The sequence below is a fragment of the Akebia trifoliata genome, chromosome 14 (genome assembly GCF_017979445.1).
Source record: "Akebia trifoliata isolate Shusen 1 chromosome 14, ASM1797944v1, whole genome shotgun sequence".
NCBI classification, from domain to species: domain Eukaryota; kingdom Viridiplantae; phylum Streptophyta; class Magnoliopsida; order Ranunculales; family Lardizabalaceae; genus Akebia; species Akebia trifoliata.
In genome coordinates, this window is record NC_141388.1 from 21422015 (window position 1) to 21427031 (window position 5017).

General features: G+C 35.2%; 1 pseudogene; it reads left to right on the forward strand.

The window, feature by feature from the left end:
- The first annotated feature begins 616 nt into the window (after positions 1-616).
- Positions 617-2148, forward strand: LOC147386535 (CBL-interacting serine/threonine-protein kinase 14 pseudogene; annotated as a pseudogene).
- The last annotated feature ends 2869 nt before the right edge of the window (positions 2149-5017 follow it).

Sequence of the window (5017 nt, forward strand, 5' to 3'; positions counted from 1 at the left end):
CTTTAAAATTGATTGAAAAATTTAGATAAAAAAATAAAATAAAATTTGGAGACTACTACCAAACTTCCACCTAAATAAAAAAATTTGGAAATTTTTTTTTAAAATTCATAGAATTTTATCCTCCACAGACTTGAAGCATTTGATCATGTTTCAGATGCCACAAAGTGAATCCAAAGACCTTTTAGTAAGGGTGAAATCCTTTCTAGCTTAAGAAGACTAATAGGAGTCATTGAATTTCTGGTCAACCAAAAAAAGAGAAGTTTTGTCGAAGCATCGTCTTTTACCTCCTAACATTTTAGTATATGATCCCTGGCTAAAATTGTAAGAATCATAAGATCCTTGACTATTTTAACGATGGCCGCGTAAAAATAGTCGCATAACGTCACCTGGATTTCTTAAACTCGAAAGCGCTTACGACAGAATGTTTAGACACGTGTTAATTATTCACTGCTGTTATTTTAATACCAATTCCAAATTCAGAAATGAAACGTGTAAGAAAGAATAAATAAACCCGTTATTAAAGAATTAATTACAGCTGTCTTCACGCGTTGAGTTCAAAGTTCAAACTTAGGAACCAAACACTCCCTCCTTCCTTTATATATCCGCATTTAAGAGACTCGACTTCATCAACCAGAAATCTCTATTTTCTTTCTACCAAAGTTTAAACCTAGAATATAATTAAAAATCTCCATCACAGAAAAATTTTAAATTAAAAAAAAATCTCGAAATCGAATTATCTCTGATGCCAGAAGCCGAAGAAATTCCTTTGGAGAACACCATATTAGGGAAATACGAGTTGGGAAGGTTACTTGGCTGCGGAGCCTTTGCAAAAGTTTACCATGCGAGGAACATTCAAACGGGAAAGAGCGTCGCAATTAAATGCATCAGCAAACACAAGATTGTTAAGGGAGGTTTAATTTCTCAAATCAAACGAGAGATCTCTATCATGCGCTGTATGCATCACCCTCACATCGTCAAACTCTTTGAAGTTCTCGCAACCAAAACAAAGATTTTCTTCGTCATGGAGTTACTTAATCGAGGTCAGCTCTTCGATAAGGTCGTCAAGGGCCGTTTCAGTGAAGATCTCAGCCGTAGGTATTTCCAGCAGTTGATTTCAGCCGTAGGATACTGCCACTCTCATGGCGTGTTCCATCGAGATCTGAAACCTGAGAATCTTCTTCTCGATGAGAATGGAGATCTCAAGGTTTCGGATTTCGGACTCAGTGCTGTAACGGATCAGATCCGAAATGATGGTCAGTTACATACGCTTTGTGGTACACCTGCTTATGTGGCACCCGAAATACTAGCTAAGAAAGGTTACAGTGGTGCCAAGGTGGACGTTTGGTCGTGCGGCGTCATCCTCTACGTTCTAAACGCTGGTTATCTTCCTTTCAACGATCGCAGTCTAATGGATATGTATCGTAAAATCTCCAAAGGACAGTTTCGGTGCCCGAAATGGATGTCACACGATCTTCGTCGATTTCTATCTCGTCTACTTGATCCGAATCCCGAGACAAGAATAACCGTTGATGATATCCTTCTTGACCCTTGGTTTAAAAAGGGGTACAAAAGGGTTAAATTTCACGAAGAATCAGATTTCGATCTTAAATCTGCTTATGAAGAAGATCGAAAGGCCACGTTCTTAAACGCGTTCGATATAATCTCCTTCTCTTCTAGTTTTGATTTATCGGGTTTATTTGACGATTCTTATAACTCGGTGGGCGAAGAACGATTCATCTCGGCCGAGCCAGTGGATAAGATTATCGAGAAAATCAAGGAGGTCGCAAAGAGAGAGGACGGAACGGTGACGGTGAGGAGGAAGGACTGGAATTTGGTGATGGAGGGGCAAAATGGGGATTTAATTCTTAGAATAGAGTTTCACCGGTTAACGGAGAATCTGGTGGTGGTGGAGGTACGATTCTACCAGGAGATTTGGAAACAGAAGCTCAATAGCCTGTCGGTAAGATGACAAAAAAGTCACAAGCGTGTATGAGTATGAACTCCGGCACGTGGGTCATACTTTGATCGCTTGTACGTTACGTGACTCACATAAAAACAAGCTGTGAAATTACTGTGTCATTCTGTAATATTTTTTCCCGTAATTTGTTCATAATTTTTTTAATTTATTTATTCATTAAAACTTCTGAATTTTAACCTCTTGCAAAACAAACGCCTAATAGCAAGAATTAAAGCGTTATCTTCTAAATGTGAAGAAATCTCTTTTAAATTGTATTAGAGAGTTTCAAAATTCGCCCGAGACCAAGATGTATCATCCAAGTTATCTCGATATCAGTCATGGACAAGATGCACGGACAAGTTAAAATCAATTACGCTCGGTCCAAATGTGTATATTTTTTTGTCGTTTCAAGGTTATTTGGGTTGGACTTATCCATTTTATAGTGCTTCTAAAAGAATTGGATTTTGTTTTTTATTTTTATTTTATAAGAAGTCTAACTTAAAATTTAAGACTTTTCAAGAGAAGAGAGTAAAGAAAGATAGAAAATCCAAGTGAGAAGAGGTTGAGAGATTTGGAAATATTGAGATCTAGAAGAATGTGAAACTAAGTGATGGAGGTAACTTCTTGCATCGATTTGTCCCATTTTCTTCATAGTGAAATTGAGCTCAAACGCTCATACCTTCATCGATGTATCCTTTGGGTAAATCACGTAAAATCTCGTGTTATTTGTATAATTGTTTATCTTCTTTACATTTATTATTACTAGTTGGGTTTGTCCTTCATTGCTATTGTACATACGTGAGCTTCAAAACCTTTGAGGGTTTGAGCTCATTTATGCAGGTTTAAGAGTCGTCATTATTCAATTAAGGTGTGAATGAGCACCATAAAAGAATTTTGAAATTATGTTTTTCTTGGTTTATAGTGACTCACATATCTAAAGATAAAGGAAAAATGTCTACCTCGAGAATCTAAGATAAAAAGGTTCAGTTGAGAAACAAGAAAGGCGTTAGGCACCTTGTTCCTCCCATTCTAAGATGGTTAGTAATAAATTGACGAAAGGTGAATTAAGAAACTCATTTTTAGATTTTGAAAATAGAGGAAATTATAAAGAAAATTGAGGAAAATTGATTATAATTTTATTTGTAAAATAAACATATTAAAACAATGAGCAAGCCACTACTAGAAGTAAATGTTTGCTGGATTTTTTTTGTGAGCTTGGGACATTGATAGAAATCTACATGGATTTCATCATTTGGGATTCCAAAGCTTTAAAATTAGATTATGTGTTCTCTTAGGAGACTTTGTTTATTAGTTTGACCCTTTGGCAAGGTTTGTGATTTGAACCATACCATATTGAAATCAAAACTACATACATGAGATTTTTGTCCATTTTTTAGATTTTTTTTTTTGCTCTAAAGGTTGAATATAGATCCATAGACACCTGTACTCTTTCTTGTAGTCATTTTAGAAGTGAATGCATGAAAAGTGTATGCATGTGATGGACTTATCAAGAAAAGATTACCTCCTAAGATAATTTACTCTTTAGCTCTATTGCCATCAAAGAAAAGAAAAAAATAAACATCAAATTTAAAAAATTAAATTTGCAAAAAAAATAAAATGGAATGTAAAACAACTATACTATAGAATTTAAATTGCATAAAAGTAAATAAAGTAAGCATCATAATCTAATGCTCTCAAGGAGCTTATTGAAGACTTATTGGGGGAGATTACCTTAGAAAGAGATTACTTTTTCTTCCCAAGCCTCTAGGTAAAGAAATGTAAATCTACATTACTAAACTAGAAAGCATGTAAAAAAAGTAAAATTACTTGAAATTAAAGATGGGGGTAGTAAAAAGAAGGATATTACATGGGAAAATGGAAAGTTTAACCCCACCTTTATCCTCTTTTTCTTCTTCTTTTTGGTTTTATTCTTTTATGGCTTTTGGGATAAATTTAAAAGAATAAGAAGGCTTGAGAGGCTAGAAAGGGATTTGGGTAGAATTTTGAATCATCAAATGAGCTCTATCTTTTGCCTTAGAAGGGTCTCCTATTTATAAGATTTTGGGAGACCTTTGAGGATAAATTGGTCCTAAATATTTAAGTTTCCATTAATTTTACTAAAACCTTCAAATCACAATTACTCCTCCTCTCTTTAAGCCTTGATGATTTTTTCACTCACCTATGAGTCTCACCAATCTTAATCATCAATGGGTAGGATGGTAAAAATCCAAAAGTTTTAGAGAATTCTTAATGGAGGTTAGAATGGTCTTAAGACCTTGACCTTAAGTCAAATGTGAAAGAACCAAGTTAAATGGATTTCTTGGAGAGTAAGCCATTAAGAGAGGGGGTTAAGAAGTCATTTTTCTTAAGAAAATTTGAGTGCACACGAGCTTCCAAAACTGTTTTAATTGTCTAGGCTGAATTCAAGGTTTAACCAAGCTAAATTTAACCTTAGCTGAACTTGAGGTTTAGCCAAACAAAACTTTAACCTTGGGGGAACCTAAGGTTCGACCATACCAAAATCTGTTTTTGATGTCAGTGAGGTCATTCCAAGATTAAATATGGCTTAGTCGAAGGTAAGGTTCGGCCAGGCTTAAAATTTCTTTAAAAAATGTCCTTCAGGCCATTTGACTTCTTAAAAGCTGGGTTTTAAATTTTTTTGAAAACTTCTTTGGCGTCTCGCCAAATGCTAACACAAATCCTCATGTTAGATCTCGAGGTACTAGGTAGCACCTCGAAATTTCGGCATGATCTCATCTGTTTATGTTAGCATTCCAATCCTGCATATATACATATTAAATAGAATACTAGCGGAAGCCTATATACATCTAATAACGTACGAAATATCAGAGTACGGAAAAAGAAAATTTATATACAGGATTATACAGAGATTCCTCACTTTAACAAAATTCCTAACGTTCAAAATCAAAATCTATATTACTCTCAGACAAATCGATACCATTAGGGGGTATAGCCCCAATAGTCACCAAGTGACAGACTCTGGCTGTCTATCTGACCCACCTGATGATTCTCACTCATCTCCTACACCTGCCTCGCTAA